We start from the raw sequence: 9,341 nt of genomic DNA on the forward strand, positions 1-9,341 counted from the left end.
CTGAGAAGGCTTACTGGAAAGAGGTCTGTTTAGTATCTTTTAAACTTGGAGTTTATTTTTCAATAGTTTCAAGATTTTATTTGCTATATCTTAGGCTGCAGGAGTTGGGATCCCTTCCTACTTTTCTCTTCCTCTGATATGCATTGAGGAAGCCTTTCCTCGCCCTATGTTTGAGATGACCTAAGATAGAGACAGCTGTTGTCTCGGCTTCCATCCCTGCTGTCTTATGTCCAGGAGGCTTTGAAGAGAGCCCGGAGGAAGGCTGGGGGAATAGTTACCCTTCCACTCCCCAGTCCCGTGACTAACCCAGCCAGGTCCAGCCTTCCTTTCCCCCTCAAAGATTTAGCTCATTTCTCTTTTCATTTTAAGGTTTCTACCATCTACCAAATTTCTTGAACTTTTCACCACCCTGCACCTCCAGGAATGGGCACAGGTGAACTGAGCCAGGATCACAGGCTTTGGTGTCAAGACTGTGCTTTACTAGGTGACGCTGGGCAAGACATTTTCCTTATCTATAAAATAGGATGATACTACCCCTTTCAAGGGATTGCTATGAGAGGAAAAAGAACTAATATAGGAAAGAGTCGAGCCAGCGCCTGGCACATGGCAATGCTCAGTAGAGGTACTTTCTACTGAAGTGTGTCAGGGTATCATGATTACATCTGGGGTCTATCCAGCTCTACACTTGCTTGCAGAGTGGTCTGTGTCTCAGAGCCTCGGATTTCTCTTTTGTAAAACAGGGACACTAATAACTATTCCCTAGGATTGCTGTAATCTGTGAGTTTGGCACTCACACAGTGCCAAAGCAACAACGCTCACCCTTTTGTTATTAAAATATTTCATTTCTAAACACTACAGAGAAATCCAATAAATGACCAATGCAGGAACATCATTTGGATCCAACCAAATGAAAGGTGTGTCTCACTAAATTACCCTGGGTTCCTCCTTCAAACAATCCTCCTTCTTAAACATCCCAAAGCCTTTGAGCTGTTCTATGTCCCTGAGCGTCAAGAGCCTCAGGCTTCACTTGACTGTGATTCCCACCCTGGTCCAGGAAAGAGAAAGCAAATGAAGGGTCTGAGCACCGAGTTTGTGCCAAGAGCTTTACCAACTTTATCTTATTCAAATCCCATAATAAGTTGATAAGAGAGTTTGCATCCTTCTTAGAAAAGAAAGTTGAGTCTTTGAGCAGCTAACCGAATGTCCTAAGATCACACAGTAGTGGTAGCTGGGATTCAACTAATTTCAAAGGTCATAATTTTTTCCTCCCCTTCCTTTCTATAAGTCACATTCTCTAAAGAGACACTTGGTTCCACAAATTTAAAAATTTACATTAGGGCATTTCTTCACCCAGAGAACCAAAAAGTAAAAGAATAAAAAACCTGCTCTGGGTCAAACTTAAAACAACAAATAAAATCGGCACAATATTTCACAATTTGCAAAATAATTTTCACATTTGATCTTCACAACCACTATGTAGATGAATATTGTTTTTGCTTTTGTTTGTTTGTTTCTTTCTTTTTGTATGTTTTGTAGAGACAGAGTCTCACTATGTTGCCTAGGATGGTCTTGAACTGCTGGGCTTAAGCAATCCACCTGTCTTGGCCTCCCAAAGTGCTAGGATTACAGGCATGTGCCACTGCACCTGGCCAGATATTATTTTTGTATTCATGCTTTGTAGACAAGGAAATTGAAACTCAGAGAGATCAGCTAATAAGTGCTAGAGCCAGGATTTGAATCCAGAACTAATTCAAAATTCTGCTTTTCTTCCATTACCTGAGTTATTAGATACTCCCCCTGATACATAGCAACACACTAGGCATTTGCAAATGGTATGTTAATTCATTTCTTCATTTACTCAAAACTGATTTTGCACCTACTACAGTCAGACACTATTCTAAATACTAAGAATACAGTAATGAACCAAACAGACAAGGGGCATACCCTGATAGAGCTCATGGAGCTCACGTTCAAAGGGAGCATGAGAGAAAAAGTAAACAAGTAAAGAAGTTAATGTTAGACAGTGATAAGGGCTCTAAAGGAAATAAACAGGATGTATCAGTAAGCTATTGCTGCATAACAAACTGCTCCAAAATGCAGTGGCTTAAATAACAATTATTTATTTAGCTCATGATTCTACAAGTTGTACTTTAAGCTGGGCTCAGTTGAGAAGTTCTTCAACTAACCTTAGCTGACCTCAGTTGGGCCTGCTAGCCCAGGTGTTTTTAGCCAGCTAGAAAGTTAACTAGGGGTTAGCTGTATGGGATGATGTTAGCACTGGTCCACGTGCCTCCCATCCCCCAGCTGGCTAGTCTGGGTTTGGACAGATGGTGATGATGATAAGATTATATAGAGAGAAGTACACAATGACTCTGAAGGTCTGGGCTCAGAACTGCCACACCATCACTTTGTTGCATACTATTGGTCAAAGCAAGTCACAAAGTCAGCCCAGATTCAAGGTGTGGGGAGACAGACACCACCTGTCAATGGGAAGAAATACAAAGTCCATTTCAAAGGGTATGGATACAGGGAGACTATTAATTGGAGACATCAATGAAATTAATGTACCTAACAGGGTAATGTGATAGAGAATGGCTGAGTGGTGGGAAGGGAAGGGAATAGAGCTACTTCAGATGGGAGAAGGCCTCTCTGAGGAGGTGACATTTATTCTCAAAGCTGAAGTATGAGAAGGAAGAGCCATTCAAAGCCATAGGAAAGAGCATCCCCTAAGAAGAAGTTATTCTAAAAGATACACTCCCCATAGCAAAATGTCCACATCCTGCACACAGACCTGTTGCATGGTCACATATTAAATAAAGGACTTAGCAGCAAGTACACAGGAGAGCAACATAGTATAACATCAAAATGCTCATCCCTTCACCTCCCCACAACCCCAAATGGCCACTGAAAGCATGCAGATTTTTTCAGTGGCTATCATTTTCATGAAATAGTTGTGGAACCTTGGAGAAATATGTCTCCCAAAATAGAGATGTAGGAAAGAGGAGGATGCAAAGGAAGCAAAGCAAAGGGAATATTAATGAAGAACGAAGATGGGAGAGATTAATAGCAAGAAAGGAAGTGGAGATGGTGAGACAGGCAGAAACATCTTTGACATGTAGTAAACTCTTAATAAGTACTTGTAGAATTAGTGAGTGGATGAGGCCCCCATGTATATATACACATGTGTGCATGCATGTGCACATGTGATGGAGGAATAAACGAGATAAAGGGAAGCAGAGGGAGCCATCACTACTGATGGTGATAGGGAAGCAAACTGACTACAAAGGTTGTATTAGATTAGAGCAATGAGTAACACTTCAACAGGTGGCACATAAGCCTGTTGGGGAAGATTATAGGAGGGAGGAGATGGTATCCTAGGAAGAGTGAATAGCATGTGGAATGCTCAGAGGCAGGAAGAGGTTTTGTTTTGTTTTGGTTTGGTTTAGTTTGGTTTGAATCTGTGGAAAGATGGAGGTCTTCCAGAGAAAAGAGGACTTTATAGATGAGCTGTTATGGTGAGCTTTATCGAGGGAAGAGGGGAAACAGGATTATTATGAGCAAGACATTGTAAGAAGAAAATAAATACAATTAGAAACTCCAGGAAAAACAAAAGGCTGCATGAGAAATGAATTATAATAGTTCACTGCTTTACTATGCAGTGAACAATTTTACAGTCGCTATACTATAGCAGTGTTTATTAATATTAATAAAAATACTAAATATAACTGTAATGTAAAGATGGGAAGGCAAGTAAGGCTGATGGAGAAATGAAGTGTTCATAAATTATTGCAGGAAATAAATGAAGACTGTCCAACATTGATTAGCAAAACGCACAGCTAAAAGAATTATTTAAAACCTCCCAGTACAATGCATGGCTCATAGAGCAACACTGGCATCACCTAGGAGCTCGCTGGAAATGCAGAATTTCAGGCCCTGACCCAGGCCCACTGAATCAAATCTGCCATTAACAAATCACCAGGGTTTGTGTACTCAGTAAAGTTTTTTTTTTTTTTTTTTTTTTTAATTCTTTTTTTTTTTTTTTTTTTTTATTATTATTATTATTATTATACTTTAGGTTTTATGGTACATGTGTGCAATGTGCAGGTAAGTTACATATGTATACATGTGCCATGCTGGTGCGCTGCACCCACCAACTCGTCATCTAGCATTAGGTATATCTCCCAATGCTATCCCTCCCCCCTCCCCCCACCCCACAACAGTCCCCAGAGTGTGATGTTCCCCTTCCTGTGTCCATGTGTTCTCATTGTTCAATTCCCACCTATGAGTGAGAATATGCGGTGTAAAGTTTAAGAAGCTTGAAAAATTGGTTTGGGGAATAGGACTAGCAGTGGGGAAAGTAGAACAAGGAACAAGTTTGTCTTAAGTCTTATTTTATCTTCGTTTAGCCATGGTCATGGTATTTATTAGTTTGATTTTACAAGTTCCTTAATAATTTAAAAAATAAGTACCTGGGTAGAATATGCTCTTTTTCTCACTAATATTTAATCTTATCTTGGCCCTGGCCCTCAGTTTAGATTAGAATACTCTTTCTAAGACATCACAGCCCTATTTCAGCCTCACTTGCCTTTAGAAGCACCTCAGGCAACCATTGTTCCTCATCTGCCATCTGCAAACTTTGTCATAAAAGCATTTCTCAATTCCTCTGATTATCTGGAATCCCCTCCCCCATCAGTCTGAGAGGAGACCACAGCCACCAACTATCTACAAAAGGTCACAGCATCTGTTGTCTCCCCAGTTAAAAGTTTCTCTAGCTAGTCATCACTAGCCCTATAGTTCTCAAATTGTGTGCCCCACATCAGCAGCATCAGTATTACCTGGAAACTTGTTAGAGCTGTGAGGTGCCTCAGACCTATGAAGGAGAAACCCTATGGATGGGGCCCAGTAATCTGCACTTCAACAAGCCCTCCAGGAAGTCCTCATGCTCACCAACCCATCCCCTGTTCTATTCCTGGGCTGGTTTGTTGCAAATCTCACTGGGCTCATAAATTAGCATCTCCTCAGTGAGAGTTTCAGCTTACTAGCCACATTCACAAAGAGTAGAAACACAACCTACCCCACAGATGTTTTCTAAAATGTCCGGACCTCTCCCTTGCCAATCTTTTAAAACACTTTTTAAACAGAAGCTTAAACAGGTGTGCCACACACCCCAAGTTCTCTGATCGACACCACAGCCCCACTTTGGGGTTTATACTTGTATTTGCTCCATAGCCTCCTCCACATGCATCAGAACCCACTCCAGAGAGGATGGAGCTCCTTCCCCTTCCTTTCTGGCCCCTCTGCACCCCTCATTCTTACACCTAATTTTCTCAAGCCCCCAGACTTCAGCTTTCCCCCAAGAGATGCACTGTGGCGATAAATTCTGCTGCGGTTGAGGGTGATTTGATGAGCCTAGGCCTGCCATTCCTTGCTGCCACCTGGCTGCTTCTCCGTCTCAGTCAGTACCAGTAAGCAATGAGCCCCTCAGATAACCCTAGGTGGGGGCCACAGGCTGACATCACTTCCTTATGTGGGCAACTGATAAACACCAGCCAAATCCCAAGCTCCCACTATAGAAAGGATTTCTACAGGAAATAGTTGGCCCTGGGAAGCAAACAAAGCCCTCTGCAGAATATGGAAGCCAGATTTCAGACGCTGGTTGCAAGTCGCTTTTCTTGTTATAAAGCGCCTGGTAGAACTGCCTTTCTTTTCTTTGTCTTTCATCTTTGCCTTTGCAATCTTTGGGGGCTTCACTCCATTTGCTAAAGATGTGTGGGTGTTAGCGTCACTCTACGGAAAAAAAAAACCATGCACATGCACATACACCACAGCCTTTTTTCTCTATTTCTATGCAAGCCATTGCTTTTATGACTTTCTGAAATAAAGAAAAATGTCTAGTATGTCGCCACTTGCTTTTTGCAATTTCTCTTAGAAAGGAAGTTCTGCTCCTGCAAAACAAAAATAAAAAGATAATACATATTTTTCAAATGTGCAAAAGTTTTCTTCCCAGATGAGCAGAAAAACATATGAAAAGGTGCTCTATCTAGCTAGTAGTAGGAAAATGCATGTTAAATTAAAACAATGTTTTCACCCTTCAAATAGGCAAATCATTATGAGTTTAATATCAAGCACTGTGGTTGGGAATCGTGGCCTCTCACCCATTCCTGAGGGTGCAAAAATGGGTTCAGCCACACTGGAAAGAGATGACAACGATATCTGCTACGATACAAAGTTTGCATTCCTTGTATCAAAGCAACTCCATTCTGGCATCCCCTCTGGAGAAATTCAATGCATTTCTTTAAGGAGGCATTGTAACAAAGATCATGGCTGCCTTGCTTATGTGGGTGAAGATGAAATACCACCTATATGTTCATCAAGGAGACGGTGATTACATAAAGGATGGTACTTTCATTCTATGGAATACTATGTAGCCATTTAAAAGATTTAATGTGGATCTACATGTACTAACATGAAAAGATTCCCAGGGCATGTTTCTGAACAAACAAAGCAACTTGTATAATAGATGGTATGTTCAATATGATGGCATTTCTGATAAAAACAAAACATTCAAGCATTACCCATTTGTCTAGGAACATATTCATGTTTTTAAGTGCAGAGAAAGCCTTTGGAAGGATTAATATCCAAATAGCCACAGTGCTTAGCTCCTGGAAGAAGTCAGGGGGTGGTGGAAGGTGGTGAAGGAGACATTTCATTTGTCTGTAATCAATGAATGCTTTACTATGAGAGTGTTTTCAAGAATAAATTGCTTAATTGTGTAATTAACATTAAATATTTTAGGATTCCTAGAAGTATTTCTATCTGTTGAATAACATTGGAAAATCTGTTGCTTGTCTTAAATGTTAAGTAGGCTTTGTATTTGTACAAATATACAATTACTTCTCTTTAGACGTTATTATAAAATCATCCCATTTGTCAAAAGCACTCATTGTTCATCTGATCATTAAGAAGAAAGATAGTTTCTCTGTGTTCAACCACAAACACACACGCACACATGTGCACACACACAGAGACACCATAACTCACCCTGGGGATAGCAATTTCCACCCTATGCCACACTGTGCTACCACCTCAGGATGTCTGAACCACATGCAAGCAGGCCTTTCTGATTAACTGATAACTTAGTTTCCAGGCTTCTGTGCCATCTGATTGTCAACTCATAATTCTAGAGCAGCGAAAACCAAGAGACACCTGACTTGGTGGTGATGCCTGGGTCTGTGGGTGTAGCCTGACAGCCAGGCACCTGGTTTCCTGACCCCAAACCACATAGCTTTCTGCATGCCCTCGTGAGCACCCTTGTAACATGCGACCCTGCCCCTCCTGCCAGGCTGAGCTTGAGAGCGGGCACTGGAGAGAAAGTGGGGTGCCTGGAAGGTTGCTGGGCTGCAGAAATCATTTCAAGAAACATCTTCATTACAACTTTCTAGTTTATACCCCTCGTTTAATGAGGCAGTGTTGTATGACAAAAAGACATGGAGAGTTGGAGGAATGTGCAAAAGCAGATGTCATGGGAACTTGAGTACTTTTGTTGACATAACTGCTTTCTCTCCCTCCATGGGCAGACCCACTAGAGGAGCCAAATTGCAATCCTGAGGGAAATAGTTTTAAACCAGAGGATTGATGATGACATCATCTTTCATCTTGGGTGTCATCTTGGATGTCCCAGATTTGGGGGTGACCTCTTCTGTCTGGACCAGACATACCTGAATTTCTTTTTATTTCAATAAGATGGGGATTTTATGGCTCAAAAAAGACAGAGACAAATCATTCCCTACCAAGGCCATGCCCAGCCATCTCCAGGCATTACCCACACTGCTTCTAGGCACCATCCACAAAGGAGGGGCACATCAATGACACAAGGGAGTGTAGGCTCAGAGTTGGCTGCATTCCCTTAAAAGTTAGAGGTGGACCAGAGGAAGTATGCTCCTTCTTATAGCTGTGTCCCATCCCAGGCTAGGGAGGGCAGAACTTGGGGGCCCAGGGTAATATCCAGCCACTACTTAATTGAAACGTTGACCATATTTTCTAAATGAAATATAGAAGAGCAAGCAAGCATGGCTTTAAGCAAGCATGACTAGAAGGCATGGCATCTTCTTTTTCCTGCTTCTAGGAAAGTCTTCATGAAATGAACAATAAAAATTGATTACATTCTGCTTAGTCTAGCATCCCAAGGGTTTCCCATAACAAACATACAGCATCAGTAGACTTGGTTGCCCATGCACTCCTCGCGCAGCAGGACTGACCTTGCCAATGGCCTTTATCCATGGTCCTCTATCCCTGAGCAATGCCAGTGGTGATCTTTGTGATCTCGTGCTCTGGCCATCCCTTCCTGCCCATGCACGTGCACTGTCTTTAGCTCTTCAGTCAGTGTCACACAAGACCTGCTAGCCTGAGGGACACTCTGCCTTCTCTCTGCTGTGGTCATCACGCATGCATTTCTTGGCTGACTTTGTGGGAATGCTCTTCAAAGTGGGGATCTTATTAAAATACAGATTCTCAGTCAGTAGGTCTGGGATGGGGCCTGAGAGTCTGCATTTCTAACAAGCTTTCAGGCAATGCCCATGATGCTGGGCCAGGACCACATTTGGATGTCAAGGGAGAGTCTTACATCCACGTTTGGGAGGTGTGGGGAGAAGGCCTGCCCCATGGTAGTCTTCTAAACAGAGAAGGACCATAAGGGCTTGATGAGACAATGTATCAGAGAGGCTTGTAAACTGTAATATGTTGGGAAAACATCGGCTGTTATTATGATTTTCTATCATGTAGATGATATACTTGCTTTGGAATTAGAGAGAGTTGGGTTTCCCCCCTCTACCACTGACTGAGAATTTGAGCAAGTCACTCAATCTTGTTAATCCTCACTTTTCTTAACTATAAAATGAGAGGCTATTATTTAAACAAAGCTATATTTGCAGATATTGACTCAATACATATTTACATATTCATTTTTCTCTCTGTTGACCTAAGTGAACAAAAGCTTTACAAGTGTGTATGTGAGTAACTCACTAAACATTTCTGCTAAATGCTGAGAATCTAGAACCAGAACTTGGCTAAAAATCCACTCTAAAACTGTTTAATGAAACAGCTTTGTTAAGAGTCATCTGGCTCTCTAAGGTTTGAAAAACTTCTCAGGGAACCCAGAATGATTTATGGTTTGCTACCACAACTCTACGAAGTGAGTGGTTTCAGTCAAGTTTCACTTGCACAAGTTCAGTAGAAAGCTGGGGAAAATCCTCTTGTTGTCTTTTTTTTGCAAAAAAATTAAAATACTTTTTAAAAATTTTTATACATATATATTTTTTATTACACTTTAAGTTCTAGGGTAC

This window comes from Pongo abelii, chromosome 2 (genome assembly GCF_028885655.2).
Source record: "Pongo abelii isolate AG06213 chromosome 2, NHGRI_mPonAbe1-v2.0_pri, whole genome shotgun sequence".
Lineage (NCBI taxonomy): Eukaryota > Metazoa > Chordata > Mammalia > Primates > Hominidae > Pongo > Pongo abelii.